The following is a 14081-nucleotide window of genomic DNA, read 5'->3' on the forward strand; positions in this document are numbered from 1 at the left end:
CACATACTTATAAAATTTATTTGCTCATTAGATTAAATGGATTTTAGGGACTGTACTCAGTGCATTTAAACAAACTTTTCCAGTAGAAATTTATTTTTTCAGAACAAATCTCTGCCTGCATAAATACAAATAAGATATTACTAGTCTTGTTACATTGCTTTGTGACAGTCTCAAGAAATGACAAAAGAGTTAAAATTCCTGCTTGTGGTCAACACACTCAACACAGCACACACACACAAACCCCCACCCTGGTTTGCCAACCAGTCACATCTTCAATTGTGTAAGGAAAGAGCCATCTCTTTCTGCCATGACTGGAAAGCTGGCTCATTCAAATACACGGGATACTTAAGTTTTGCCCATTATATCTGTGTTTGAAGACAGTGAAACTCATGGCAGGAGGTGACAGGGTACCTGTAAAGCAAACATCCGGGCTGCACAGCAAGCACAAGTTGTATACTTGAGTACCTGAACAAGTATACCACTATTCCTTTACATCACAGCCCACTTCTGCCAGCTGTGGGCCAGTGCTCTCCTGCCCCCACTGCAGCTGCGGCATGGGAAGCATTTGACAGCCCTGCAGAATTTATGAGAGGACACATGGGTACAGCATAAGCAACAAGTAGTGTTAGGCTGAATGCCTCACTTTGTCCTCTGCATGGAGACAAGGAAAGCCAGCTGAATCCCTCTGCTGAGGTTTTGTCCCCCAGGTAATCTGCTTCTACGGGTTTTTACTTAGCTATCATATATTTCTTGTCACTAGTCAGACAAGCAGTCCAGCATGGAAGCCCCTAGAATTACTTGCATGATTAATCATGTCAGCAAAACACCTACAAACCTAAGCCTTCAGGAATTATGCATCTGCCTCCAAAACACTGGAGAAAATTTATGCCCATGGTGAAGTCTGCTTAAAGCCAGCAGAAGTGCTTACAAAAGGCAAAATGGAAGGAAAAGATATGAATGTGAGGCAGATCATGACTTTCTTAAATTTCCCTTTTTTCTCTCCCACAGTCTAAAGAGAAGCAATCAACATCTCAGTGGGAGGAAGAGTAACATTTTCTTCAAAGTAAACTCAAACAAAATTACTATTCTCATCTCAGTAACAAATTTAGAAATTAATCTAGTATCATTGATCAGAAAAGCAGAGGCCAAAGTTAGCAAGTGTGAGATAGGACTTACAAGCTTGGATATATCAGCAAGTGAAATACAGATTCCACTGAATGACAAAGGGTAGGTGCTGAAGGCAGTCTAGATTTTACAGGTTGTGACTCTCCTAGACTCAAGATTTTCACAGCCTCCCATTTACACAGGCCTGAATGCCTGTGGCAGATTTCACCGCCTGGACAGAAATACATGTGGCTATCTTCTGTACAGATGAAGAATGGTCCTTGCCAATGGCTAACCTGCCTGATTATACAACAGCCTCATAACCACACAATTCAACTCCCCTCAAGCCTTTGGCTGGTAACATCTGTAGTAAACAGTACTGATTACCTTTCAAACAGGCAAACTCCTTTCAGCTTCAGAAAAAAAACCAACAATCTTCCAAGTGCTATGTCCAATGTGCAAGAATTTGGTTTCCACTAAGCCTGAGAGAATATCTAGGAGCTAAGACCTGCGGATAACCAAGTATGGCTTCCTCACACCTACACAAACACACATATAATAGCTCTGAGAAATTACGGTTTTAAAGAATCAAAGATGAACACAATACCAAAAATGTAACAGTATGTTCATTATTTATGTAAATGAAGAATATTTGTTGCAAGAAATGCTGCAGGATAACAAAGGAGGAGAATGTTTAGCTGCTGCAGGCAAGAGAGTCTGCATATTGACTACAAGAAGGAAAGGCTTGAAAAGAAGTGTATTGTAACTACTTCTTTTACATTGAGAGAAGTTTGCACTCTAAGAAATGTATTTTCTCCTAGCAGTAAGGACATATTGTTCCCCAACAATCAGTGCCAGTCATGATGTGACTCAAGACTAAGAAAATGTAAGAATAATGCATCTAAGTTTTGGCTGATCTCAAATTCATTTAAGCTAATGCATAGCAAAATCCGAGTGTATGTTTCCGTTTGCAAAACTGGAGGGTGCCAAGGAGCTACTTTATCTTGTCTGCTGCAAGCAGATGTTGAGCAGATAGCGTGCAGATCTGCAAACTGAAAACACCACCACCAGCCCTGGACTGCTACCCCGCGCTGTGTTTCTGTCACCCTGTGGTCTAGCCGATTACTGATGGTCGGTCTCATCTGCCGGCTGCTTTCTGCCATGACCGGATCACAAACCCTGCGGGAGCACCACGCAAGGTCCGGCCAGATATTTCCATACCCAGCGCAGCGACCATGCCTGTCCGCCGCGACAGCACGGGTAGCATCCCGCAAGACAGGCAGCCAGGGCAGGAAACCCTCCTTTCCCGCTCGCCTCTCTCTCTCCGCGCCCGGCGGCGGAGAGGGGCCGCGCCCGCCCGGCCGCGCTCAGCACCGCGGACAGCGCCCCGCGGGGACCGGCGCCGCTGCCGGGACACGCCGCCCCGGGGCTGGGGAGCGGCCCGGCCCGCCGGGAGCGCGCACACCCTGGCTCACACTCACACACACACACACACCCCCCACACACCCCCACACACACACCCACACACACACCCACGCACGCACACACTGGCTCACACTCACACGCACCGCGGCGCCTCCGTCACTCACCACATCCTCCGCAGGGCGCCCCGACGCCGCCGCCGCCGCCGCCCGCCGCCCCCGGCGCCGCGGACGCCCCTCTCAGCGCGGCGGCGGTGGCGCCGGGCGGCCGCGGCTCCATGCGGAGGGCAGCGGCGGCGGCTCGCCTGCCCCGGCCGCCCCGCGGAAGCCGCCGCCGCCGCGCAGCTCCAGAGCGGGAGGGCGGGGAGCCGCGGCCACATGGTGCTGCCCGCCGCCCCGCCCGCCGCCCGCCCCCTGCGCACTGCGCCGCCCCCCGCGGCCGGGGGCTCCGCGTACCGCCTGCAGCGACCGGCATGTCCCCCCGAAACAGGAGTCTCGTCCCTGCATTAGCCATTCTACGTCTTTTCCCCCGGTTTCTGTCGCGTCTGTTGTCTGCCATGCACGTCGCGTGGTACTTTCGTAAAGCGAAGTGCCTGATGTTGCTCACAGGTGATGTGCGATAACCCGGGGTAGATCACGCGTTTCCCAACAAGTTCCTCACGGAGCAAAACCCCTGAGTTGTGCCTGATCGGGGCCCAGACTTGAGCAAGGGTCTCACACACCCAATTACTTCACCACAAAGCACACACACAGGGCAAGAGCTCCTGTCTCTGCTTTGCTTCTAGGGAAAGGGGGACCAGAAGGCAAGCAACAGTAAAAACATAAACAGCAAGATTCTCTCTTGGAAGAGCTTACTCAAGAATCCAGATTTCTCACTGTTAAATGAAACCTCCATCTACTGGCTCGTAGAGTCCTCTCTTTACGGATGAGCCAACATGACACTTCATCTATTTCTTTGGGCTGTGAAGTCAGGAAGATGCCCAAGAGTGAAGACCCTTCAGCCTCACTGGGTGTCCCTGCCTAGGCACTGAAAACCCTCCCAGGAAAGATGGGTATCTTCAGATCTTCTATGAGAGCTCTCTATTGCAATGGCTATCTTTTGCCTTTGGTGCATCCCTGCGAGGAGCCTGTTATTTCAGTGCTTTGCCACAAAGGACCTGATGACAGCCAGATAAACTCCCTTTCACTCCCAAGCTTTAAAAACCATTTCTTGCTGCCCCTCCTGTCCTGTGCCATCCTCCAGCCTCCTCTGCATCTCTGGCCTCCACCAAACTTGCTGCATAGGCTCAGTGTCTGTCTTAAGATGCACTAGGGAACTCAGACTAAACCTGACATTTGCTGATGCTCAGCTCCAGGAGGTTCTCATCTCTCTGCCTTGTCAAGGTCCCTCTAAAGACCATCCCTCTTCTTCAGTGTATCTGACATTTCCCTCTGTCTGAAGCACCTGCAAACTTGCTGAGAACACACTCTGTCCCATCATACAGGTCATTAGTAAAGACATTGCACACTTTTGGCCACAGTGTCAGTGTTTCAGAGGGACATGACTAGAAACCAGTACCATGGAGTACTAGTCAAAGTACCAGCAACTTTGTATTGCTTTTCAAAACTTGGACCCCAAGCACTTGCCAATTTTCCAAGCATGTTTTAGGCCAATTACCCAGTGCATATCTTTTCCATGATCACTTGCCAGTTTTTACTGTATATGAACTCTAATCAAAAATCCACAGTGCAGGTGGACAGCTTTGACCAGTGACATTTTGCAATCAGGTATATGGGTATCTGAATTCACAGTGCAAGAGGAAATCTCCTGCCTCTTCCCCAGTACATGCACTTCAGTATCAGGCTCCTGAATAAGTCCTTAGCAATGAAAACGAAGGGAAAAAACAAAGAACAATTTAAAAAAAAAAAATTTTGAAGAGAATACTGATTACTTCAATGCATCCCTAATTTGAGCAGTGCCTAACAAAGAGGTCTGATTTGCAATGAAATCTGTGATTGGAACTCAGATATTTCTAGACAGTACAGCTTGCTGATAATTTTTGGCTTTCTGAAAAGCGATGTATTGAAAACTTCCCTTTGTATATTTTAATCTCTTCCCTAGCAAGCAGGCCATCCTAACTGACCATTGGCCAATGACCTGAATTCCCCTTTATTTTGTGATCAGACTCCTTGATTTCAGTATCCAGTTTTCTTGAAATTCCCATGTCTCACCCTGTCATTTTAATAACAGAACGAATGTTTACACTTTGAAATATTTAACAGCAGGAAATGACCCCTTTGTATAAGAAAATACTGCTTTTCTTTCTTTTCACAAATATCTGTATTTTAAACCTAAAATAAAAAAATTTTTCTCTCCTTAATTCCAGTGTGGGTTCACTAGTTCAATTCAATTTATCACTAAGCTTGTGTTAACAGTTGTTATCCAAGTAACTACTATTCTGGGGAAAAGTCTCTGTTTAGGAAAGCTCTTCAGTATGTGTTTATAGTTAAACATGGTCTTATACCTACAAATTTTCAAGAAAGCACTGCAGCCTGTACTTGAGCATGTACTTAAGCACCTTCCTCACTCAGCATTTTATTCTGGAGGAAAAAAAAATCGAAACCAAAAAACAAGGCTTCATTTGATTTTGCAGGCATAGTTAACAAGAGCAACCAGAAAGACTGGGGGAAAAAAAAATCACATTTGTAGCATAATTACAAAGATACTTAAAGTGAATTCAATGCCCCCCATCTGTGTAGCAAGAAGCATGGATCATGTTAGTGGATGTTCCTGTGGCTTTTATAAAATCCCCACACATGGGGATTTGGGGATGTGGGGATTTCAGAAGATGTCATGCAGACAGCAAAATTGAAGCAAATACTCAGTACAAATTCAAAGGCTTCAGTACATGCATATTTCATCTCTGGTTCAAAAAATCACAGAATAAGCTGAGTTGGAAAGGACCCACGAGGCTCACCAAGTCCAATCCCTGGCCATGCACAGAATCAGCCCCAAGAGTTACACCATGTGCCTGAGAGAATTATCCAAATGCTTCTTGAACTCTGTCAGGCTTGGTGCTGTGACCGCTGACCATGGGAGCCTGTTTGAATAGAAGAACCTTTTTCCAATACCCAACCTAAACCTCTCCTGACACAGCTTCAGGCCATTCCCTCAGGTCCTGTCACTATCACCACAGAGAAGAGATCAGTGTCTGCCCCTCCTCTTCCCCTCAAAAGGAAGTTGTAACTGCAACGGGATCTCCCCTCAGTCTCCTCCAGGCTGAACAGACCAAGTGACTTCAGCCACTCTTCATACGGCTTCTCCTCAAGGTGCTTTGTCATTTTTTTGCTCTCTTTTGGATGATCTCTAAGAGTTGAATATCTTTCTTATATTGTGGCACCCAAAACTGTCCCCAGCACTCGCGGTGAGGCACCCCCAGCACAGAACAGAGTAGGAAAAACCCCTCCCTTGCCCGGCTGCTGATGCTGTGCCTGATGCACCCCAGGACAGAGCAGCCCTCCTGGCTGCCAGGGCACTGGTCACTCATGATCAACTTGCCATTGACCAGGACCTCCCAGGTCCCTTTCTGTGGCACTGTTGACAAGGAAGCCACAGCTTTTGTGCCAGCTCTAGTGGTACAACTCAGCAAGCTATTTGCTTGATCAGCAATGGTGAGCAGATAACAAGAGGCAGATCCTGACAAATCTTCTTGCATCTTAAGGGTTTTATGAAGAGCTGACAAGGCTTCTGCATCATTAAACAGATTTATGCTTAGAACAACTTTGAAACTTCAAAATGCCATGTAACTCATGTAAGTGTGTGCTGACAGCATAGATCAGACAAACTCCAGACAATGACATGCATCAAGTTACTGTTTTACTTCCATTTCTAACTATCAGGCCTGCTTCACAGAGGAATGTCTATATTTTACTAGCAGCTGTTTGTAATACATGCCAGCCATCACCAAAGATTGTCCAGTCACCCTCACAACAAGCTGTGTCAGCATTGGTAGATTGCAGGACTTCCATTCCTTCTGCCCTTTTGTAGGATCTATAGACAACTCACGTAGGGGCAAAACAGAAACAGCAGAAGTTGAGCAAGTGCTGTCTTGTGTCTCTCTGTAAGCCTGCGCTTGGTGACAGTAGCTTAGGATGCTGCAGCAGCAGCAGCAGTGGGAATTCTCGCTATGCTGTATCCTGACTCAGAAAAACTGCCTAGTCCTTATGGACAGCTGCTTTCAGTGAAAGAGGAAAAATAAGCTGATTCTTAGAGATGCTCAATATCTGGAAGAACTGAACTATCACCCCATTCAGCATCCTTCAGGCCTAAATTCTTCCAGTGCTCCCATCAGCAGTCCTAAGGAAGACCTAAGTCCCTAAGATTTTAATTATTTGTCTCTTTCATTAACCGCTGTGTACTCGTCACTACCTTCATCACACTTACTGAGAGTCAGACCATGAGAGCATCTTCACACCTACCCAAAAAAAAAAAAAAGTTTGATTACAGATATATGTGGTTAACATCAGGCAGTGTTGGCATGCAAAATATCTGAGGCACAAAACCACAGGGTTTTTTTCAGGTGCTTTCATGAGAGTGAAGCAGCCACATCAGTTATGAATTACAGCAAAACTTCAGAGCAGCACAAAAGCAGAGGCTTCCTTAGGTTATAGGAGACAGTGTCCAGAGTCCCTGTGCAGCAAACATGTGCCATGCTTTCATTATTTCAAATGGGAACACAAAATGTTCCCACTTGAAATAGTATTATGTATGTAGGTAAAAGCATATGTGTGTTTGTATGTGGGCCCATGTGTGTGTGCACCCATGTATGCATAACAGTCAAGAGAAAAAAGGAGAAGCATCCAGTTTTCTCTGGAGAAATCTGAGTATTCACACAATATCAAGCTCTCCAAGACCTAGTGCTACAGTGGTCAATCAAGAAACACATGAATTCTGCTTTTTGAACTCTTCTCTTGCAACAGAATGACAGTAGCTGAGATGGCCATACTCCAGAAAGAATATCTGGGGGAAGACTGAAGGCCAGCCTTGTGCAGAGGGTCTTAGATTTGCTTTTGTATCTTTTTCAGCATATTTGCTAATAGGAGATTCTGAGCCAACTGTTCTTCAGAAACACAGAAGTGATAAAAGCAAGTAACTTGTAAACTTGGCTAGCCATGTCAAAATAAGATTTTTAAATAATAATAAGGTAATGATTTTTAAATAATCATTCTGAAATCTATTTTAACAGAAGCATTGGAGCCAAAATGTTTCCTTTGATGAGGTATCCCACAATCTTATTCCTCTACCAGTAAGGGATTCTTCTAACTTCCAGCCTAAATACATACTTGGCACAAAAGCCACTAATAAAATCTGGTTGATACCATACTGCATTTGAAATAGCACTGTTCTCCTCTCTTCCTGCTCCACAGTGCTTATGAGCAATTCAGTGTTGTCTCTAAGTTCATCCTAAGGGGGCAAAAAAACCCCTAAGATATTTTGACCTTCACTTCTAACAAGGAACATTCCTCCTTTCTTAGAACTGCTCTACCAGCTTTCCTCACATTATTCCATTATTGGTCCGATGGCTTTTCAGATGTGCTCTGTTTCAACCCCTGAGATTGGTGGCCAAGACCCCTTTCTGCCCCAGTGACTGGCACTGACACCCCACTGACTTTGGTAGCTTTCACTACGGGTCTGGGATACCAAAACCCTTGGTCTAAATCCAGTTGCTGGCACCAAATTCAACACATCAGTTCACCCAGTAGCTGGCACTTAGTCCTTGCTGCAGTCATGCACATGAGATAGAGACTGTGACTATGCAGTTAGATAAGAAAGGATGTAAAAAGAAGATAGAACAGCTTGTAGTAATTAGGTGCCAGAACCGTCAACATGACCAGTCACCAACGCGGTGACCAGTCTCATCTTACAGGCACCTAGTTCCTACTACACCCCTTTTGTCTGACCCTCTCCTTTCCACGAATCTTCAGCAGCTGCTAAGTCTCACCAGCCTCTCCAGCATCCTGCATCCTTTGAGTCTGCATCCTTATCAGCTGCCCCACTGTGCTTCCAAATTTATTGCTATCCCATCAATCACTGAGATTAGCCAGGTTTGTTTCTCATCTTTATCACAGTTATATTTCTCTGTCATTTTTGTGTTTCTGCCTATCTTGTTCACAGGTTTCCTTTTCGCCTTAGTATCCCATATGACAAGGTGATTGACCAGCCAATCACAGCTTCAAACTCCAGACTTCTTACCCTTCCAAGATTTTGTGTCTTCTTCTTCTTCTTACTTAATCTTTTAGACTGACAGGATGATTTAAAATCAGGGACAAATCGAGGTATTATGGAAGGAGTTCCCTTCCATAATAGTCAGGCCACAGGATTAGAAGGGAGGCAACAATGGAAAAGGCACCAGGAGTACAATTTGTTGCTGATGCAGCCTGGAAAAACTTACATTTGGAATTGCTAAAATGAAAATTGTCAAAATAGTTCAACATTTTTTCACATAAACTTTGTCATAATTTTGGGGTTTTTTTTTCATTCTGGTCCAGAGCAGAAATCTACAAGTTTTTACTGACAATGTAGCTTGAGTTTTTCAAGCAGCTGCATTTACTTTATTACTATATTGCTTATAATTTCATTGTTACTATATTTATTATTAATTTATTACTTCATTCATATAACCTATTTTACTTTTTTATTTATTACTTTATTACTATATTTAGCCTCCTTATTTTACACTATGACCAGGAATGGTCTATGAAGGACATTAAAAAGAAAAGACAGATACAAAGAATAAAAAGACAAAGAACATCCCTAGAGAACAAAATCTAACCAAGAGTTCGTCTGAATCAGCTTCTTATGAGCAGTTCACTAAGTGTTTTTGTTGTAGTCTGCATTCTTGCTTTTGAAGGATTATTTTGAATGTAGAATTGACTTTGAAGTGTTCTGTGGAATTTTCTCAAAACATGAATTCCCTGTAATACGCTCTAAGAAAAACACCCAGCATGCTGAGCTTCATTAGAATTATTCCAAAGGCCCATGCCAAAATAGTTGCAGAAACTTAACGGTTTTTGGATCTCAGTTTGAAACAATTAGAGCAGTAACAGGTATAAATTATGTGTGCACAGCACAGAGCCACATTTGTAAAGTTCTCCAACAGGCTGGATAGATCTGCAAAAACAAGAATTTTGTTTGAGGCTGTTTTGTTGGGTGGTGGTTCAGTTTATTTGTTTGGTTTGGGTTGGGCTTTTTTGGTTTTTGTCCCAGGGATTACATCCATTGGGATTGCATGCATTGGCTTTGCCAGAGGCAAGGTTAAACTGATAATGTTCATCTTTGGCACGTGCTGGTGGCCTAATGGTGCTGTTGTTTGCCACAGCAATTAGTTTGACTTAGCCTGAGCTTTGACATGGCAGCACAGATTATGGACACCTTATCAGTAGACGGCAGATGGCACAGCTCAAATGTGTGTGGCCTTATATCTCCCTCTGGTGGCTTGATCTCAAACCCTTAGGGAGTGCCTGCTGCCCCTGAGCTGTTAGAGAAAGCCACTCTGCTCAGCCAAGACCATTGCATACTTTCACGAACACTGAGGGTTCCGCTCTGGTAGCATCTTTATCCCGGGTGCCTTGGAAAGTGTTGACACTTGAGAGTTTTGACTGCTTGGAGCTGTGTGTCTCGAGTGAGGTCCCTTGCAGAGCATTCAGTAGTTTCACTCATCTGTATTTCCATATTTCCTCTAAAAATCATCCACTGGACACAAATTCTAGAAGTGTCAGATTCAAAAATTGTCCATTTTTGGAGCTCAAATCCAAGGATTTTTTCTTGCCTTGACAAAGACACTTTATTTGCTTGGCCCATGATGCATAGGCTGTTACTCTAACAGATTACCAAGGAAAATGCATCATCGAGAGCCATTTCTCCTTGGCATGTTGTGTTTTCCTTTCCCATAGTAAAATGAAATAAAAATTCCTTTTCAGACGTAATATTTTACGTTACTGAAAGAGACAACATGCTAGTATTTTATTGTTTTGCAACGGAGAAACAGACACACATTCTGTTTTGGTAGCTGCCGCAAAACCAAGGCTTATTTTTGAGGATCTAAACTTATCCCCACCTTTCCTGTACACTGATATCACTGTAAGAATACTGTGTTGTAGAAGTGCAGTTTCCAGAGTATCTGTTCTGGTTTTGAAGTTTTGCAGCGCTTTGGACCTGCTTATCACTTTTCAAAGGGACTGATGTAGAACAGGCAAAAATGGAAACTCCTGCTCATTTCATGTCCAAGTGTGAATACGATACCATGGTAGACCACAGTCTTCCAAAAGTGTAAACCTCAGTAATAAATCCATAAACCAAACAATAAACACAAGAGTGTTCTCAAATTGTGACAACACTAAAATTTCTCCCCATGCAACTCAGTTCAGCAACAGCTTATCCCCTTGATTATTATCCTACAGAAGAAGGAAAAGACCAGTTTCACACCTTTAACTCATACATAGGAGTTGCTCATATATATATATTGTTACCACTGAATTCAGCTTAGAAAAGATCGGTGTCTCCTTGAAAGAAACCCCAAAAGACCCACAAACCTCCACCATACAAAGAAACAAAACAATGAGCAGAAAAACCCCATCCAGCATTGGAGCACCTCTCATCGAGATGCTTCAGCAAGAGGAGAACCACAAAAAAGAAACTTCAGAGAAAAAAAAAGATACATTTACTTCTAGTTTCATCAAAGGCAAATTTCTGATGACTAGGCAACAGTAAGAGGAGAAAAGAAGCAAAGTTGACCAGCTGTGCACAAATGAGGGAGCAACTGGAAAAGGGCAACCTGTCATGTTTGTTCCTTTTGATGGCTATAAAAACAGTTAGAGCAACCAAACCCACTATCTTTTTGCTTGAATATAATACTGAAGTGTTTATATTTGAAGAAAATCTGTCCTATTTATTTGTGTTTACATGAGTTTGTACAAGTTAATTCTTCAAAGTTTGTTCATGGTATTGGTTTGTTTTTTTTCCTTAAAGCCTTCTTGTCAAGTAAACTCTGTGTGGTTTCCCATACATTGAGATTTGGATTCACTGCCTTCCAATATGCATGTTTGACTATAAAGTGGTTTCCCTCTGACTGCTTTGAAGCAGAGAAATGCCCCTATGCTCCTAGCCTTTATGTTGTAATATCACTCTTTCTCCACTTATTTATATTTAGAAAGCATCTAAATATAAATAAGAGCGCAAATATCTGGAAAACAAAAAAGAAATTATTTTCAATTACATTAAAATCCCTTGATAAAAGGAACATTCAGAAGGATTCTTTTGTAAGTGTGAATCTGTGGTATTCTTTGAAACTAAAACAACATTGGTTTATAATCGGACTGAGACTGCTTTATACAACAGGAGTCAAATTCACAGCTGAGCAAGGTTCTTGCATGCATCAGCAAAGACTTGCGTCAGGCCCCTAAGGACTTCAATGGAACTGAGTTAGAATGCTCACATGATTCTATGCAGAGCCTTTAATCTCATACAATGCTTGAGAAAACCACATTATATTCTTGAAAAAAATATATTATACACTAGTCAAAGATCTGTGTTGTCTGAAATGTTCATGCCTGTCAGGTCCTATTTTGGTATCACTTGCCTAAGTTCAGAGAGCACGTGATTTTGTCATTCTGTCTTTCTGCCTCCTTAGAGGCTCAAATGAAAAATTACTCTCAGCTATCCAAATTGTTTGACCTATACAAGCAGAATTGTAAGGGAAAGAGCATAATACATTTTGCACTTTTAATAATAAAAAAGTGCAAAGACTTCATATTTATACATATTATTATTTTCTAATTTAGAAGAGAAAGTGTGCTTCTCAAACAGAAGAATCCATGTTTAAGGATAAAAAATAGTAAAGTGGGGTGATCAGCCTACCAGTACACAAAAGTGGCATTTGATAAAAACTGAACAGCATTTGTACTATATCACTAAATTATATATCCATTTATATACTCTTTCTTTTGTTTTAGTAGACAAACTATCTAAAGGGCCAACTGCTAGCAAAACTGGTTATCTACTTAACAATAGTCCACATAAACAGGAAACAGGTCAGAATGTTGCGCTTCTCTAGCAGATCCCAGTCCAGCATGGTATCTGATGTTGTACTTTCAGGCCAAACACAGTCCTACTGAAGTAAAAAATGTACAGACTTAAATGCATTAACTGCTTTACTGAGCCTGGAAGGGACAAAGTGAGCAGCTGCCACAGAGAACTTCCTGGTAAATAGGTCTCTTGGTCTTTGAGACATCATGGGCAGGCTAACACATCTCAGCCTGGAGCTGAGGTGAAGCAGTGCCTTCTTCATATCCTCCCCTGTCTTACCATGGTAGTCCCAAGGATTTCAGTGGAGGACAGTGAGGAACAGCACTGAACCACAGGTTCTAAACCATATACTCCTGCAACAAGATAGCTCATGCTATTAAGAAATAAGAAAAGAGCTGAGGACAGGACCTGGGATGAGCAGGTGAATACTGCTTCTATTTAGTTTGTTTAATTTTTTGTTTGTTTTTCAAATGAGGAAGGTCTATTAAAAAGTGGATACTTCTAGGGAAAAGTGAGTTGAGTGGACAGGGAAATATGCATGCTCTTAAAGAGCTGTTCTATCATGGTATGTAGTGGAAAGAAAACTCTGCAGGGCTGTAAAACTTCCTTGGCAGCAAGCCTGAAAAACTGTGTTTGTATGTGAACATCTGTTCCACCTGCTGGACTGAGAGGTCCACCACACTGGACTTAGAGCTCTGCCTCACTGCAGATCTACCCCGCAGCTATGCTGTACCAAGCAGTTCTCTTCACTAGTTGAAGACTACCCATGCTGCTTGCTCTGAACTAGCAGCAAGGGGTAGTTTGCCTTCTCTGTATACTGGGGTAGAATTAGTTTTCTTCACAGCAGCCCAAATGGTTCTGTGTTTTATTTGTGTTGAAAATAATTAATAATGAAATCCACAATGTTTTTAGCTATTGCTGGATAGTGCTTGTTCATCATCTCTTGCTCACTCTGTTTTCTCCCAGGGCATGGTCTAGGATGGGGAGAGCTGGGACAGCTGACCTGAACTGACTGGAGAGATACTTCATAATACATAGCATGATGCTTTGTAAGAAAACCAGGGGAGGCAAGTTTTGTTGTAAGTAGTCACTCTTGGAGGCAGGCTGGACGCCACTCTGCTTCTGAGCAGGTGTAGAATTGCTTTTACATCACTTGCCTTTTTCCACAATTTTCTTTACTTATTAACCTGTCTTCACTTTGACCCATAACTACTTTTTTGGTTTGGTTTGGTTTCCACTTTTTTCCTCCCATCCCACTAAGAGGCTGGAGTGAGAAGTGACTGGAAGGGAGCTTAGCTGCTGCCCAGGATCGGCCCACAAAACCAAAAAAGCAGGCAGTACTGGCTGTTGGGTGAGATTGCCAGCAGCAGAGTGCCTCTTGCAGAGGGAGCAATTAACAGCTGTACCTGAGCCATCTCTGTGGAAACAAAGCAGCAGGATGGAAGTGTGCAGCACAAAGAATTTAGCTGCTCACCCTGGGGACACAAGAGGAT

The sequence above is a fragment of the Serinus canaria genome, chromosome Z, assembly GCF_022539315.1.
Source record: "Serinus canaria isolate serCan28SL12 chromosome Z, serCan2020, whole genome shotgun sequence".
In the NCBI taxonomy this organism is placed as follows: Eukaryota; Metazoa; Chordata; class Aves; order Passeriformes; family Fringillidae; genus Serinus; species Serinus canaria.